The sequence below is a fragment of the Cololabis saira genome, unplaced genomic scaffold (assembly GCF_033807715.1).
Source record: "Cololabis saira isolate AMF1-May2022 unplaced genomic scaffold, fColSai1.1 scf176, whole genome shotgun sequence".
Taxonomy (NCBI): Eukaryota; Metazoa; Chordata; class Actinopteri; order Beloniformes; family Belonidae; genus Cololabis; species Cololabis saira.
This window is the reverse complement of record NW_026906340.1, coordinates 12,807-29,615: the sequence shown is the minus strand read 5'-3', so window position 1 is coordinate 29,615 and position 16,809 is coordinate 12,807. Positions and strand designations below refer to the sequence as shown.

Below are 16,809 nucleotides of genomic sequence, written 5' to 3'. Positions count from 1 at the left end.
TGTCCTTGGCTAAGTGCCTGGGCCGTAGCACCCCCTTTCCCCACCCCAATCAATTGAAGTGTGAATGGTGTGAAAATCTGATCCAAACACCCTAGTGGATTTTGTTGTGGCCGTGGCACCTTTTTCTTTCTTTTTCCAAAAGGTTGAGAAGCTCTCTGGCTGCCACAGGGGTGCTGTGACCCGGATTCAAACCGGGGTTTTCAGTTTTGTTTTTTCCATCCTCACGAGTTCACCAACCAGACAAACTTTTGCTGCAACAGAAAACTTTGATATGTACATGGAATTATGCAAGTCTGCACAATCACCTGCCTTGAAGAAAGCAGGATCGTTCTTTAAATAAAAGGAATTGCATTTATTCATCTGATTCTGCAGATTCACACCTTTAAGAGTGGTTGTTGTGGCCGAGTGGTTAAGGCGATGGACTCGAAATCCATTGGGGATTCCCCGCGCAGGTTCAAATCCTGCCAACAACGCTTAATGGGGAACAAAAGGCTTGTTAAATGTACAATGTCTTAACCTCAGACAAGACTGTGATTTATAACTCATCCATCAGGGGCCTCATTTACAAAGAGTGCAGTGCACAAAAAATGTCTGTACGCGCACGGTCTGATGTTCAGAAAGTGACTTGAATGTAGAAAGTTGTGGTGCTTCATGCACTGATCAATTCTGGCGTATGCACATTTGTAAAGTTTTTTCTGTTGGCGACACTCGCGGTGCAGTGAAGTTGCAGTGAAGTTGTCATGATGTCACATGTGTCCCTGATGGTCTAATGGCTAGGATTTGGTGCTTTCACCACCACGGTCCGGGTTCAATTCCCGGTCAGGGAAGAAATGTCTATTTCTCCCCCAGCCGGGGGTGATCAATCCCCGGCTTGTGTCCAAGTAGTGCACTACGGATCCACAGCACCGCGAGGCCTTTTCTGTGGCCTCGAGGATTTTCTTGGTGGCTCTCCTCAACTGCAGTCCTGTAACTCCAAGGAGTTTGAGCACTCTCTGGAGTGAATGTCCTGCGAAACCTCTGCACTCAATTTCAACTGGCTCGCAGCGGGCTCTCCAGCCATTGCTCCGGCACTCTGTGGTGAGCTCAGAGTATTTGGCCCTCTTGCGCTCATTGGCCTCACCAATCCGGCCCTCCAAGGGGACAGTCAGTTCCAGCAGGACCACTTGCTTGGTGGACTCCAAAGTTAATACCATATCTGGGGGGAGTGAAGTGGCAGCTATGCTAGCTGGGAACTTGAGTTTCCTTCCCAGGTCAACTTGGAGCTGCCAGTCACGAGCGGTAGCGAAGAGTCCTCCTGCGGAGTTTGGCTGGTGTTTTGCATTCTGCCCAGCTCTAACAAACGTGATTGACTGCTTCGGGGCGACCTGGGTCTTGCTGTTCTGTATCGCTGTGCAGATGGAATCCGCCAAGGATTTTAGAACTTGGTCGTGGCGCCAGCGATACCGCCCCTCTCCTAACGCCGTTGGGCAGCAGCTCAGAATGTGCTCCATGGTGCCCCTCCTCTGGCACAACTTGCACTCAGGCGTATCTGCCAGGCCCCAGGTGTGCAGGTTGGCCGGGCTTGGGAGGACGTCGTACACTGATTGAATGAGGAACTTTGTGCGCAGAGGTTCAGCTCTCCAGAGTTCTTCCCAGGTGAGTTTGCGAGGTTCTGCATGCTCCCACCTTGTCCACGCCCCTTGTTATTAAAAATAAATAAATGAACAAAGCTCCAAGTGTAGAACATCTCATATATTTTACATCTGTTTTTCTCTGCATCATAGTAACCCACTGAACCCCTTGATGGACTGTCTCAGGGACTTTAAAACACGGATGAAGCTTGATGAAAACAAGACGGAAGTTATTTGGTTTGGAAGTGGTGCCCGCTATGATCAGTTTGGTGTACAACCTCAGAGAATATCAGAAAAGGCTCTGTGGCGCAATGGTAGCGCGTCTGACTCCAGATCAGAAGGTTATGTGTTCAACTCACATCAGGGTCATAATGAACTTTCAATTTTGTTTTATCCATCCTTACAAGTTTACCAACCATACAAACTTTAGCTGCAACAGAAAACTTTGATATGTACCGGGAATTATTAAAGTCTGCACAATCACCTGCCTTGAAGAAAGGAGGAACAATCTTTAAATAAAAGGAATTGCATTTCTTTATCTGATTCTGCAAATTCACACATTTTGGAGTGGTTGTTGTGGCCGAGTGGTTAAGGCGATGGACTCGAAATCCGTTGGGGATTACCCGTGCAGGTTGAAATCCTGCCAACAACGATTCATGTATGAATGTTAATCTTAATCCTAATCTCAGGGGTGTGGGTTCGAGCCCCACATTGGGTGCTGAAGTCACATTTATGAAATTTGTTTAAAGTGTAGAGTCCAGGTTGAAGGTGAGCAGAAAGCAATCACCTCCACTGCTGTTGTGGTCACTGAGAAGGATTTTACTGGCTGAGAATGGTGACATCATCAATGACATCACATGTCTGATGACATTCCAGGGTTAGATGAAAGAATTGGTAATTTTGACAATGTATCTGATGCATGTAATTAATTTGCCGATGACGATGATAACATGTGCACGTTACCAAATGTAGCAACAGCGGCCCTCTGCTGTTTATATGGAAACGCAAACATTTTGCTTAACATTCTGCAGTGTCCATGGAAACCATCCCAATCTCACACACAGTGCAGTAACATCAGAAATGTTTCTTCTCTATACTCCAAGACTGACCTACTTAGGTCATCATGTTTTCATGTTCCTGTGGCAGAATTATTTCCCTATTTCTGTTAATAATGTGAATAAAAAAAATTCTAACTTTAAGGAGTGCTATGTATACCCTCCATAAGTCTTTGTGACATCCTCAGTGACATCACATGTCTTTGATGACATTCCAAGGCTAAATGACAGAGTTGCTATTCACAACTATGTATCTGATGCAACACTTACCACATCTACTGGCAGCTTCCTGTTTTTATCGTCAAAATAAACAACAGAAACATCTTCATGTTGTCATTTTAGGACTAAATTATCATTTAGTTTCTATTCCCCCTTAATCTTATACAAAACCATCTAGACAGGTATGTAGAGACATAGATAGTGGGACATTTTGCACTAGCTAGCTATAGGCTATCTTGAGGAGCATAGCAACCTGATAACCGCCAGGTCTACACAGATTTTGACGTAGTCCAGCTGAACTTGAAATGCGCTCCCGTTGTCTCATAATGCAAAGTGGACGAGAGTAGGTGACATCATCACCAGGTAGTTGGCTTCCAACTGCACCAACTCCTAAAAAATGGACACCTCCGAAATAGCCAATTTGTGAGCATCTACAATTGCGAAAAACTAGAAAATCACTAGTTTAGTCACATGTTGTCCTTCAACTGTCTGGGTGGTGTCCAGAGGAGTCCAGACGGAAAACTGGTTTCTCTGAAACACTGATAAAACCTCACATTACAGACACTTTTCGATTATTGTTCTTATTTACTAGCATCTGAAGCCCGGCTAGCTCAGTCGGTAGAGCATGAGACTCTTAATCTCAGGGTCGTGGGTTCGAGCTCCACGTTGGGCGCTGAAGTCACATTTATGAAGTTTGTTTGAAGTGTAGAGTCCAGGTTGAAGGTGAGCAGAAAGGAATCACCTCCACTGCTGTGATGGATTTTACTGGCTGAGACTGGTGACATCATCAATGACATCACATGTCTGATGACATTCCAGGGTTCGGTGAAATAATTTCATTGATTTGCCGTTGACGACGATAACATGTAAGAATTTGTAATTATGACTACGTATCTGATGCATGTAATTGATTTGCCGATGACGAGGATAACATGTGCACGTTACCAAATGGCCAAAGCCGAGTACAGTGATGAAATAGAGTCCCGCACTGGGCACATGGAAACTAACAGCAGTCCTTCGAGCCGGAGTTGAACTAGCAACATTTTGCTGGTTCTACAGTACTCCGCTCTACCAACTGAACTATCAAAGGAGGGTGCATGTTGACAGCTCCATGACTTGTGTATTCTTCTACCAAGGCCTAAAACTAGGAAAAGGAAACATTTTAAATTAATTATTTTCTCCTTTATGCGCCCGTTGCTGGGTCCTTACCACTGGCAGAGTCCATTGTCCTTGGCTAAGTGTCTGGGCCGTAGCACCCCCCCTCCCCACCCTAATCAATTGAAGTGTGAATGGTGTGAAAATCTGATCCCTAGTGGATTTTGTTGTGGCCGTGGCACCTTTTTCTTTCTTTTTCCAAAAGTTTGAGAAGCTCTCTGGCTGCCACAGGGGTGCTGTGACCCGGATTCGATCCGGGGTTGCTGCGGCCACAACGCAGAGTACTCACCACTATACGATCACAGCTTGAAAGGATACATGTACCCAGCTTTAGATATGTGCTCGGTTTCTGCAGTTATGTCAGTTTACACGGTGTGAGGTTGGAAGAAGTGTGTGTGGAGGTGTGGCGCCCCTGTCGTCAGGTAAGGGCATTTGCCTCTAATGAGATATGAGGAAGGAAGAGAATGAATAAAAGAGGTCCCATGAAAGACAAAAATAATGCGTGAGCCGGGGGCAGCTTTGGAAACATTATGGAAGACGGCCTATCCTGCGGCACCTTTGAAGTGTACGTTTCCGGGCATACACAGAGACAAATGAAAAAAGCAAGTAAATAAATAAATGACAGAGAAGAAGAAACGTGTACACTACCAAGGTTGTGACTGGGATAACATTAGAGATTAGGATTTTTTGAGCTAACCAGGAGTTGAACCTAGAATCTTCTGATCCGTACTCAGATGCGTTATCCATTGCGCCACTAGCCCTCTTTTAGGGTAACATGTGGAAACATGTGGAAACACACGTGTTGCAACGACTCAGATGTCCCATCCACAGTAGATGGCAGAGCCATAGCCGGGTACAGCAGTGAAATAGAATCCCGCTCTGGGCAGATGAAAAATAAAGCCAGTCCTTCGAGCCGGAGTTGAACCAGCGACCTAAGGATACCTGTTTTACTGGTTCTACAGTCCAGAGGAGTCCAGACGGAAAACTGGTTTCTCTAAAACGCTGATAAAACCTCACATTACAGACACTTTTCGATTATTGTTCTTATTTACCAGCAACTGAAGCCCGGCTAGCTCAGTCGGTAGAGCATGAGACTCTTAATCTCAGGGTCGTGGGTTCGAGCCCCACGTTGGGCGCTGAAGTCACATTTATGAAGTTTGTTTGAAGTGTAGAGTCCAGGTTGAAGGTGAGCAGAAAGGAATCACCTCCACTGCTGTGATGGATTTTACTGGCTGAGACTGGTGACATCATCAATGACATCACATGTCTGATGACATTCCAGGGTTAGGTGAAATAATTTCATTGATTTGCCGTTGACGACGATAACATGTAAGAATTTGTAATTATGACTACGTATCTGATGCATGTAATTGATTTGCCGATGACGAGGATAACATGTGCACGTTACCAAATGGCCAAAGCCGAGTACAGTGATGAAATAGAGTCCCGCACTGGGCACATGGAAACTAACAGCAGTCCTTCGAGCCGGAGTTGAACTAGCGACATTTTGCTGGTTCTACAGTACTCCGCTCTACCAACTGAACTATCGAAGGAGGGTGCATGTTGACAGCTCCATGACTTGTGTATTCTTCTACCAAGGCCTGAAACTAGGAAAAGGAAACATTTTAAATGAGGTCTCCCTTGCCGGGTCCTTACCACTGGCAGAGTACATTGTCCTTGGCTAAGTGCCTGGGCCGTAGCACCCCCTTTCCCCACCCCAATCAATTGAAGTGTGAATGGTGTGAAAATCTGATCCAAACACCCTAGTGGATTTTGTTGTGGCCGTGGCACCTTTTTCTTTCTTTTTCCAAAAGTTTGAGAAGCTCTCTGGCTGCCACAGGGGTGCTGTGACCCGGATTCAAACCGGGGTTTTCAGTTTTGTTTTTTCCATCCTCACGAGTTCACCAACCAGACAAACTTTTGCTGCAACAGAAAACTTTGATATGTTCATGGAATTATGCAAGTCTGCACAATCACCTGCCTTGAAGAAAGCAGGATCAATCTTTAAATAAAAGGAATTGCATTTATTCATCTGATTCTGCAGATTCACACCTTTTAGAGTGGTTGTTGTGGCAGAGTGGTTAAGGCGATGGACTCGAAATCCATTGGGGATTCCCCGCGCAGGTTGAAATCCTGCCAACAACGCTTAATGGGGAACAAAAGGCTTGTTAAATGTACAATGTCTTAACCTCAGACAAGACTGTGATTTATAACTCATCCATCAGGGGCCTCATTTACAAAGAGTGCAGTGCACAAAAAATGTCTGTACGCGCACGGTCTGATGTTCAGAAAGTGACTTGAATGTAGAAAGTTGTGGTGCTTCATGCACCGATCAATGCTGGCGTATGCACATTTGTAAAGTTTTTTCTGTTGGCGACACTCGCGGTGCAGTGAAGTTGCAGTGAAGTTGTCATGATGCCACATGTGTCCCTGATGGTCTAATGGCTAGGATTTGGTGCTTTCACCACCACGGTCCGGGTTCAATTCCCGGTCAGGGAAGAAATGTCTATTTCTCCCCCAGCCGGGGGTGATCAATCCCCGGCTTGTGTCCAAGTAGCGCACCACAGATCCCCCCTACGGATCCACAGCACCGCGAGGCCTTTTCTGTGGCCTCGAGGATTTTCTTGGTGGCTCTCCTCAACTGCAGTCCTGTAACTCCAAGGAGTTTGAGCACTCTCTGGAGTGAATGTCCTGCGAAACCTCTGCACTCAATTTCAACTGGCTCGCAGCGGGCTCTCCAGCCATTGCTCCGGCACTCGATGGTGAGCTCAGAGTATTTGGCCCTCTTGCGCTCATTGGCCTCACCAATCCGGCCCTCCAAGGGGACAGTCAGTTCCAGCAGGACCACTTGCTTGGTGGACTCCAAAGTTAATACCATATCTGGGGGGAGTGAAGTGGCAGCTATGCTAGCTGGGAACTTGAGTTTCCTTCCCAGGTCAACTTGGAGCTGCCAGTCACGAGCGGTAGCGAAGAGTCCTCCTGCGGAGTTTGGCTGGTGTTTTGCATTCTGCCCAGCTCTAACAAACGTGATTGACTGCTTCGGGGCGACCTGGGTCTTGCTGTTCTGTATCGCTGTGCAGATGGAATCCGCCAAGGATTTTAGAACTTGGTCGTGGCGCCAGCGATACCGCCCCTCTCCTAACGCCGTTGGGCAGCAGCTCAGAATGTGCTCCATGGTGCCCCTCCTCTGGCACAACTTGCACTCAGGCGTATCTGCCAGGCCCCAGGTGTGCAGGTTGGCCGGGCTTGGGAGGACGTCGTACACTGATTGAATGAGGAACTTTGTGCGCAGAGGTTCAGCTCTCCAGAGTTCTTCCCAGGTGAGTTTGCGAGGTTCTGCATGCTCCCACCTTGTCCACGCCCCTTGTTATTAAAAATAAATAAATGAACAAAGCTCCAAGTGTAGAACATCTCATATATTTTACATCTATTTTTCTCTGCATCATAGTAACCCACTGAACCCCTTGATGGACTGTCTCAGGGACTTTGAAACATGGATGAAGCTTCATGAAAACAAGACGGAAGTTATTTGGTTTGGAAGTGGTGCCCGCTATGATCAGCTAACGAGTGGTTAAGGCGATGCACTCGAAATCAGCTAACGAGTGGTTAAGGCGATGCACTCGAAATCCGTTGGGGATTACCCGTGCAGGTTGAAATCCTGCCAACAATGAGACATGAGACATGTGACATCACATGTCTGATGACATTCCAGGGTTAGGTGAAATAATTTCATTGATTTGCCGTTGACGACGATAACATGTAAGAATTTGTAATTATGACTAAAATGACTAAAAGGTGTGCAGATTCACACCTTTTAGAGTGGTTGTTGTGGCCGAGTGGTTAAGGCGATGGACTTGAAATCCATTGGGGATTACCCGCGCAGGTTCAAATCCTGCCAACAACGCTTAATGGGGAACAAAAGGCTTGTTAAATGTACGATGTCTATACCTCAGACAAGACTGTGATTTATAACTCATCCATCAGGGGCCTCATTTACAAAATGTCTGTACGCGCACGGTCTGATGTTCAGAAAGTGACATGAAAACAAGACAGATTTTACTGGCTGAGACTGGTGACATCAATGACATCACATGTCTGATGACATTCCAGGGTTAGGTGAAATAATTTCATTGATTTGCCCTTGACGACGATAACATGTAAGAATTTGTAATTATGACTACGTATCTGATGCATGTAATTGATTTGCCGATGACGAGGATAACATGTGCACGTTACCAAATGGCCAAAGCCGAGTACAGTGATGAAATAGAGTCCCGCACTGGGCACATGGAAACTAACAGCAGTCCTTCGAGCCGGAGTTGAACTAGCGACATTTTGCTGGTTCTACAGTACTCCGCTCTACCAACTGAACTATCGAAGGAGGATGCATGTTGACAGCTCCATGACTCGTGTATTCTTCTACCAAGGCCTTAAACTGGGAAAAGGAAACATTTTAAATTAATTATTGTCTCCCTTGCCGGGTCCTTACCACTGGCAGAGTCCATTGTCCTTGGCTAAGTGTCTGGGCCGTAGCACCCCCCCTGTCGTCAGGTAAGGGCATTTGCCTCTAATGAGATATGAGGAAGGAAGAGAATGAATAAAAGAGGTCCCATGAAAGACAAAAATAATGCGTGAGCCGGGGGCAGCTTTGGAAACATTATGGAAGACGGCCTATCCTGCGGCACCTTTGAAGTGTACGTTTCCGGGCATACACAGAGACAAATGAAAAAAGCAAGTAAATAAATAAATGACAGAGAAGAAGAAACGTGTACACTACCAAGGTTGTGACTGGGATAATATTAAAGATTAGGATTTTTTGAGCTAGCCAGGAGTTGAACCTAGAATCTTCTGATCCGTACTCAGACGCGTTATCCATTGCGCCACTAGCCCTCTTTTATGGTAACATGTGGAAACATGTGGAAACACACGTGTTGCAACGACTCAGACGTCCCATCCACAGTAGATGGCAGAGCCATAGCCGGGTACAGCAGTGAAATAGAATCCCGCTCTGGGCAGATGAAAAATAAAGCCAGTCCTTCGAGCCGGAGTTAAACCAGCGACCTAAGGATACCTGTTTTACTGGTTCTACAGTCCTCCGCTCTACCAACTGAGCTATCGAAGGAGGATGCATGTTGACAGCTCCATGACTCGTGTATTCTTCTACCAAGGCCTTAAACTGGGAAAAGGAAACATTTTAAATTAATTATTGTCTCCCTTGCCGGGTCCTTACCACTGGCAGAGTCCATTGTCCTTGGCTAAGTGCCTGGGCCGTAGCACCCCCTTTCCCCACCCCAATCAATTGAAGTGTGAATGGTGTGAAAATCTGATCCAAACACCCTAGTGGATTTTGTTGTGGCCGTGGCACCTTTTTCTTTCTTTTTCCAAAAGGTTGAGAAGCTCTCTGGCTGCCACAGGGGTGCTGTGACCCGGATTCAAACCGGGGTTTTCAGTTTTGTTTTTTCCATCCTCACGAGTTCACCAACCAGACAAACTTTTGCTGCAACAGAAAACTTTGATATGTACATGGAATTATGCAAGTCTGCACAATCACCTGCCTTGAAGAAAGCAGGATCGTTCTTTAAATAAAAGGAATTGCATTTATTCATCTGATTCTGCAGATTCACACCTTTAAGAGTGGTTGTTGTGGCCGAGTGGTTAAGGCGATGGACTCGAAATCCATTGGGGATTCCCCGCGCAGGTTCAAATCCTGCCAACAACGCTTAATGGGGAACAAAAGGCTTGTTAAATGTACAATGTCTTAACCTCAGACAAGACTGTGATTTATAACTCATCCATCAGGGGCCTCATTTACAAAGAGTGCAGTGCACAAAAAATGTCTGTACGCGCACGGTCTGATGTTCAGAAAGTGACTTGAATGTAGAAAGTTGTGGTGCTTCATGCACTGATCAATTCTGGCGTATGCACATTTGTAAAGTTTTTTCTGTTGGCGACACTCGCGGTGCAGTGAAGTTGCAGTGAAGTTGTCATGATGTCACATGTGTCCCTGATGGTCTAATGGCTAGGATTTGGTGCTTTCACCACCACGGTCCGGGTTCAATTCCCGGTCAGGGAAGAAATGTCTATTTCTCCCCCAGCCGGGGGTGATCAATCCCCGGCTTGTGTCCAAGTAGCGCACCACAGATCCCCCCTACGGATCCACAGCACCGCGAGGCCTTTTCTGTGGCCTCGAGGATTTTCTTGGTGGCTCTCCTCAACTGCAGTCCTGTAACTCCAAGGAGTTTGAGCACTCTCTGGAGTGAATGTCCTGCGAAACCTCTGCGCTCAATTTCAACTGGCTCGCAGCGGGCTCTCCAGCCATTGCTCCGGCACTCTGTGGTGAGCTCAGAGTATTTGGCCCTCTTGCGCTCATTGGCCTCACCAATCCGGCCCTCCAAGGGGACAGTCAGTTCCAGCAGGACCACTTGCTTGGTGGACTCCAAAGTTAATACCATATCTGGGGGGAGTGAAGTGGCAGCTATGCTAGCTGGGAACTTGAGTTTCCTTCCCAGGTCAACTTGGAGCTGCCAGTCACGAGCGGTAGCGAAGAGTCCTCCTGCGGAGTTTGGCTGGTGTTTTGCATTCTGCCCAGCTCTAACAAACGTGATTGACTGCTTCGGGGCGACCTGGGTCTTGCTGTTCTGTATCGCTGTGCAGATGGAATCCGCCAAGGATTTTAGAACTTGGTCGTGGCGCCAGCGATACCGCCCCTCTCCTAACGCCGTTGGGCAGCAGCTCAGAATGTGCTCCATGGTGCCCCTCCTCTGGCACAACTTGCACTCAGGCGTATCTGCCAGGCCCCAGGTGTGCAGGTTGGCCGGGCTTGGGAGGACGTCGTACACTGATTGAATGAGGAACTTTGTGCGCAGAGGTTCAGCTCTCCAGAGTTCTTCCCAGGTGAGTTTGCGAGGTTCTGCATGCTCCCACCTTGTCCACGCCCCTTGTTATTAAAAATAAATAAATGAACAAAGCTCCAAGTGTGGTAAGGGGCGGCCACTGGCCCTGTAGGCGTGCTCGATGGTGTCCACCACCCAGTGGGACAGGCGCTGTCTAGAAATAGCGCGCCCCCTGTTAGGGCCACCATGACAGATAAAAAGCTGCTCCGACCGTCGCACAGGCGCGGTGGCAGCAACATAAGCAGTAAGGGCCCGTACGGGGCACAAAGGGCTTGGCCCACCCTCCGCAGGCTCGGGGTCGAACCGGGCAAGCTGGATAGGCCGATTAGCATGATCGCGTGGCAGGACCTTGGGCAGGAACGCCACGTTCGGCCACAACGTAACCCCTGAGCCATCCGGGTTCCACCTCAGGCAGTACCCGCTGACTGACAGGGCATGTAACTCACTGACTCGCTTTGCTGACGTCATAGCGAGGAGAAAAGCCGTCTTCATAGAGAGACACTTCAGGTCCACCTGGGCCAAGGGCTCAAAAGGTGGAGAAGAGAGGGCACCTAGTACCATAGACAGGTCCCACACCGGGGCCCTTGGGGTCCTCGGGGGGCGCAGCCTCAGAGCCCCCCTAAGAAAGAGAGAAACCAGCCGGTGGCACCCCACGGTGGCATTCTCGACCAGGGCATGTCGTGATGAAATGGCCGCCACGTACACCCGTAAGGTGGACTGAGCACGGCCATCATCCAGGAGGGACTGAAGGAACTCCAGGATCGTGGCCACAGGGCAAAGCATAGGGTCCTCTGCCCTGTCCGCACACCAGGCAGAGAATCTCCTCCACTTGCACTCATACTGGAGGCGGGTGGAGGGCGCACAAGCGTTCAAGATGGTAGCCCTGACGGGCTCAGTACAGCTTGACACTAACGGGTCGGGCCCTGCAGTGGCCAGACCCAGAGTTGAAGGCGACGGGGGTCGGGATGCCAAATCCGACCCCCCAGCTGGGACAGAAGGTCCCTCCGGTCGGGTAGGCGCCATGGCGTGCCGCAGCAGAGCCTCCGGAGTAGTGGGAACCACGGTCTCCCCGGCCAGAAGGGGGCCACCAAGAGGAGCCTGTGACCTCTCTGGAGGACCCTCTGCAACGTCGGCAGGATTAAAGGTAGTGGGGGGAACGCGTACAGGAGCCCGTCGGGCCACTCGTGCCCTAGGGCATCCTGACCCAGAGGACTGGTCTCCTCTGTCCAGGAGAACCAGAGGGGGCAGTGAGCCGAGACGCCCGAGGCGAAGAGGTCCACCACCGCTCTGCCGAAGAGGACCCAAATCATCCCCACTACCTCCGGATGAAGCCGCCACTCTCCTGGGGGAGGCTTGTGTCGGGACAGGAAGTCTGCCACCTTATTCCTGACCCCTGGCAGGTATATCGCCCGCAGGCTGAGGAGGCGAGGAGCGGCCCACGTCAGAAGGCCCCGGGACACCTGCAGCAGCTGTGCAGACCCGGTGCCCCCCTGGTGGTTGATCTGGGAGACAGTGGACACATTGTCCGACCGGACCAGTACGTGCCTCCCCCATAGGTGAGGTAAAAAGTGCTCGAGTGCTCGGTGTACAGCACGGAGCTCCAGCACATTGATGTGGTGTGTGCGGTCCCGCGCAGACCACTGCCCTTGGGCAGGCCTGCTGCGCCAAACAGCACCCCACCCCGAGAGGGAGGCATCTGCGGTGACAGTCTCCCGGAAGGAGGGGATAGTGCCCAAGGGCACACCCCCCAGCAGGAATGCCCCGTCTTTCCAGGGTGCCAGGGCATGGACACACACCCGCGACACCCTGACCAGCCTGTGCCTGTGCCTTTCGGCATCCAGGCGAAGGCTGTTCAGCCACATCTGCTGGGGGCGTAGCGTCAGCAGGCCAAAGGCACAACAGCCGAGGCGGCCGTCAATATGCCCAAAAGCTGCAGGAACTGGAGGTAAGGCAGCCGTCTGCCCCTCCTGAATCGGGGGAGGAGCCGCAGGATGTCGCTCACACGCCGCGGTGAGAGACAGGCCCTCATGGTCACCGAGTCGAGTACCAATCCTAAGTAGGCGACTCGCTGGGAGGGAGCCAGACAGCTCTTCCCTCTGTTCACTGTGAGCCCTAGTTTGGCCACATGCGACAAAAGGAGGGCCGTGTCTGCCACCACTTGTTCTCGGGACGGCGCGCATATCAGCCAGTCGTCCAGGTACGGCAGAACCTTCATACCCTGTGCCTGCAGGGGAGCGAGGGCTGCCGTGGGTTAAGGTGGAAATTACCCAGGGGTCCGACGAGCAGGCAGCCCAGTGACTGAGCTGCTGCCGGGAAAAGCAGCCGACGACCGGCCCCGTGGCCCTAGCGCCGTCTCCCCCGGCCTCTGGACGTGCCGGGGGGGCGATGGTCGAGGCCAACACCCCAACGCTGCTGGGGCGGTCCGCGCACAGGGGGGCGAAACCCCCCGGCAGGCTGTCCAACGGGCCGTTGGGAGCTGCGCTGGCTCCTGCGGGCAGGAGGCTGGGGGCGACGTCCAGGGGCGGACGAAGGGCCCCTCGGTGTACTGGAAGCGGGCGCCCTCCTGTGAAGGTGCACCAGTCGCTGCCTGGTCTCATCGGCCAGGGCGGTGCGGTCCAGAGCTTCCAGGGCAGTTGCCCCAAACAGCTCCCCCGGTTCTGCCGGTGCCTGACGAAGAACCCTACGAGCAGTTTCCGTCAGGGGTGACTGCGCCAGCCAGACATGACGGCGCGTGTGCACCAGGGTGGACATCAGCCGCCCCAGTTCCCTCGTCTGGGAGGCAAAAGCCTGTAGGGACACATCACACAAGTCCCGTGTGGAATCATCCACCTGTGCATCCTGCAGGGAGGTGGAGAGAGCCAGTAGCAGATGAGAAAGGGTGTTCCCCAGCCGGCCGATGCGCGCCGCTGTTTCATAAGCCTTACAAATATGCCCATCAGTAACCCTACACTGGGTAGAGGGGCACTTGGGATCTGGCTTCAGAGCCTCATCAGGAGCCACTATCAGTGCTGCAATGGAGGGCTCGATGGGGGGCATGTGGTGGAGACCAGCCACTGCAGCGTCCTCCATCGCCGTCAGAGCACGGTCATCAGCTGTTAGCCTGGAGAGGGCTGTGACATCTCTCCAGCATGAGTGCAGCTCCCTCAAAAAATCCGACGAAGGCGGAATGGTGAATTCCACCGGAGAAGGATTGCGCCTGTGGAAGGCGCTAGAGGCCACCTCCGCACGCGGTGCATCCAGCTGCAAGTGTGCCAGGGCAGTGCGGATAATGCTCTGCACGGAGGAACAAACCGTCCCCCCCCCGAGAGCTCTGGGCAGATGAGTGCGAGGAGAACCCCGAGCGCTGTGAGGCCGGGTCCCCTGAAGACACGTTGAAGTGGCTCGCCGAGGCTGCAATGGAGATGGCGTCCTCTGGCAGCGGCGGTGGCGACCCCAGAGCAAACTCTGGCATGGCAGGTTCCACCTGGCCAGTACCAGGTTGCAGATTGAGGAGGAGCGCCTTCATCTGCTCCATGTCGGCAGCCAAGCGATCTACCTTCGAGGAGAGCTGGCTCGTCATCCGCCGTCGTTTGGCGGCCCCCACCATTCTCTTTGCCGATCGCTTCAGAGAAGACTGCGGCTGGGATGAGGGGAGGCTGGCCGACGGCCCCGGCTGCTCAGGGCCCAGGCATGACACGCAGAGGTCCTGGTCAACCGCAGGATCCAGGGCGGCCATGCACCCTGAGCATGAACGCTCCATCACAGCGACCGGTGGGAGAGGGAGCGGACACGCTGCCGTCGCCACGGATGTGCTGGCAGGAGAGAGGAGCGGACGCGCTGCGTCACCACGTAGGTGTCAGTGGGAGAGGGGAACGGAAACGCTGCCGTCACCACAGCGAGCACGCTGCCGTCACCACCAATATGCAGGCGGGAGAGGGGAGGGCCACGCTACCGTCAGCACAGATGAGTCAGTGGGAGAGGGGAGCGGAAACGCTGCCGTCACCACAGCGAGCACGCTGCCGTCACCACCGATATGCAGGTGGGAGAGGGGAGGGCCACGCTGCCGTCAATACGGGTGTGTCAGTGGGAGAGGGGAGCGGAAACGCTGCCGTCACCACAGCGAGCACGCTGCCGTCACCACCGATATGCAGGTGGGAGAGGGGAGGGCCACGCTGCCGTCACCACAGCTATGAGAAAAGGCAAAAAAGGCGTCTTTACTCAAAAAGGAAGAGAACAATCATCTCCTCTTTCTTTTCCTTTTTTTTTTTTTTTTTAAGAAAAAATAACTGCAAGGAAAAAAATAATGTTGTCACATTAATAAAGTGGGAGAGGGAGCAAAACGCTGCGGCCACCACAAATGTGCCGGTGGGAGAGGGCGTGGCCTTCACCACGGCTGTAAGAAGCACAAAAAAAAGGTGTTGTTTTTTTTTTTTTCAAAGAAAAAAAAAAAAAATCCCTTTCTGTCTTCTTTTTTCTTTTTTTTTTTCAGCAGAAAAAATAACTGCACAGAATATTCAGGTGTCGGGCGCAGCCAACAGCTGACCTTCTGTCAGCTGGGCCAGGGGGGCGGGGCGGGGAGACGCCGCCGCCGCCGCAACGAACACCAATAAATACCGCGCGGCCACAGCCTCTTGGAGGACGACAGAGATCAATACTCCTACCTTACGGCACGAAGCTGCACGGGGGCCGCGGTTTAGGGAGGAAAGGAAGAAGCTTTCAACCAGCCTTCTATTTCCGTCCTGTACTTCAGCGCGACGCGAGAAGAATAAGGAGTCGATCCCATGATGACGCCGGAAGATATACCCTTCCGGGGGTCATGCAGGGGTCACGGGTGACGTGACATTGTTGGTATTGTACTCGACATGCGCATGCGCGAGGGGAGATATCCAGTGCTTACAGCACCGCCTGGCGGTCAGTAGGGACGAAATAGAACCCCGGTTTGAATCCGGGTCACAGCACCCCTGTGGCAGCCAGAGAGCTTCTCAAACTTTCGGAAAAAGAAAGAAAAAGGTGCCACGGCCACAACAAAATCCACTAGGGTGTTTTTAGATGTAGAATAGATGTAAAATATATGAGATGTTCTACACTTGGAGCTTTGTTCATTTATTTATTTTTAATAACAAGGGGCGTGGACAAGGTGGGAGCATGCAGAACCTCGCAAACTCACCTGGGAAGAACTCTGGAGAGCTGAACCTCTGCGCACAAAGTTCCTCATTCAATCAGTGTACGACGTCCTCCCAAGCCCGGCCAACCTGCACACCTGGGGCCTGGCAGATACGCCTGAGTGCAAGTTGTGCCAGAGGAGGGGCACCATGGAGCACATTCTGAGCTGCTGCCCAAAGGCGTTAGGAGAGGGGCGGTATCGCTGGCGCCACGACCAAGTTCTAAAATCCTTGGCGGATTCCATCTGCACAGCGATACAGAACAGCAAGACCCAGGTCGCCCCGAAGCAGTCAATCACATTTGTTAGAGCTGGGCAGAATGCAAAACACCAGCCAAACTCCGCAGGAGGACTCCTCGCTACCGCTCGTGACTGGCAGCTCCAAGTTGACCTGGGAAGGAAACTCAAGTTCCCAGCTAGCATAGCTGCCACTTCACTCCCCCCAGATATGGTATTAACTTTGGAGTCCACCAAGCAAGTGGTCCTGCTGGAACTGACTGTCCCCTTGGAGGGCCGGATTGGTGAGGCCAATGAGCGCAAGAGGGCCAAATACTCTGAGCTCACCACAGAGTGCCGGAGCAATGGCTGGAGAGCCCGCTGCGAGCCAGTTGAAATTGAGCGCAGAGGTTTCCCAGGACATTCACTCCAGAGAGTGCTCAAACTCCTTGGAGTTACAGGACTGCAGTTGAGGAGAGCCACCAAGAAAATCCTCGAGGCCACAGAAAAGGCCTCGCGGT

General features: G+C 51.4%; 13 non-coding genes across 13 annotated transcripts; 11 read left to right on the top strand and 2 right to left on the bottom strand.

Annotated features, from left to right (window-relative positions):
• Nucleotides 1–391: 391 nt before the first annotated feature.
• Nucleotides 392–473, top strand: trnas-cga (transfer RNA serine (anticodon CGA)). The gene has a single exon. It is a non-coding gene; the product is annotated as a tRNA-Ser (tRNA).
• A 282-nt stretch (nt 474–755) lies between these two features.
• Nucleotides 756–827, top strand: trnae-uuc (transfer RNA glutamic acid (anticodon UUC)). The gene has a single exon. It is a non-coding gene; the product is annotated as a tRNA-Glu (tRNA).
• Nucleotides 828–1,907: 1,080 nt separating this feature from the next.
• trnaw-cca (transfer RNA tryptophan (anticodon CCA)) lies at nt 1,908–1,979 on the top strand. Its single transcript has one exon. It is a non-coding gene; the product is annotated as a tRNA-Trp (tRNA).
• Nucleotides 1,980–2,180: 201 nt separating this feature from the next.
• Nucleotides 2,181–2,262, top strand: trnas-cga (transfer RNA serine (anticodon CGA)). Its single transcript has one exon. It is a non-coding gene; the product is annotated as a tRNA-Ser (tRNA).
• A 1,222-nt stretch (nt 2,263–3,484) lies between these two features.
• trnak-cuu (transfer RNA lysine (anticodon CUU)) lies at nt 3,485–3,557 on the top strand. Its single transcript has one exon. It is a non-coding gene; the product is annotated as a tRNA-Lys (tRNA).
• Nucleotides 3,558–5,102: 1,545 nt separating this feature from the next.
• Nucleotides 5,103–5,175, top strand: trnak-cuu (transfer RNA lysine (anticodon CUU)). Its single transcript has one exon. It is a non-coding gene; the product is annotated as a tRNA-Lys (tRNA).
• A 927-nt stretch (nt 5,176–6,102) lies between these two features.
• On the top strand, nt 6,103–6,184 carry trnas-cga (transfer RNA serine (anticodon CGA)). Its single transcript has one exon. It is a non-coding gene; the product is annotated as a tRNA-Ser (tRNA).
• Nucleotides 6,185–6,466: 282 nt separating this feature from the next.
• On the top strand, nt 6,467–6,538 carry trnae-uuc (transfer RNA glutamic acid (anticodon UUC)). Its single transcript has one exon. It is a non-coding gene; the product is annotated as a tRNA-Glu (tRNA).
• Nucleotides 6,539–7,861: 1,323 nt separating this feature from the next.
• Nucleotides 7,862–7,943, top strand: trnas-uga (transfer RNA serine (anticodon UGA)). Its single transcript has one exon. It is a non-coding gene; the product is annotated as a tRNA-Ser (tRNA).
• A 913-nt stretch (nt 7,944–8,856) lies between these two features.
• Nucleotides 8,857–8,929, bottom strand: trnar-acg (transfer RNA arginine (anticodon ACG)). The gene has a single exon. It is a non-coding gene; the product is annotated as a tRNA-Arg (tRNA).
• A 143-nt stretch (nt 8,930–9,072) lies between these two features.
• trnay-gua (transfer RNA tyrosine (anticodon GUA)) lies at nt 9,073–9,161 on the bottom strand. Its single transcript is given in 2 exon segments — nt 9,073–9,108; nt 9,125–9,161. It is a non-coding gene; the product is annotated as a tRNA-Tyr (tRNA).
• A 515-nt stretch (nt 9,162–9,676) lies between these two features.
• Nucleotides 9,677–9,758, top strand: trnas-cga (transfer RNA serine (anticodon CGA)). Its single transcript has one exon. It is a non-coding gene; the product is annotated as a tRNA-Ser (tRNA).
• Nucleotides 9,759–10,040: 282 nt separating this feature from the next.
• Nucleotides 10,041–10,112, top strand: trnae-uuc (transfer RNA glutamic acid (anticodon UUC)). Its single transcript has one exon. It is a non-coding gene; the product is annotated as a tRNA-Glu (tRNA).
• The last annotated feature ends 6,697 nt before the right edge of the window (nt 10,113–16,809 follow it).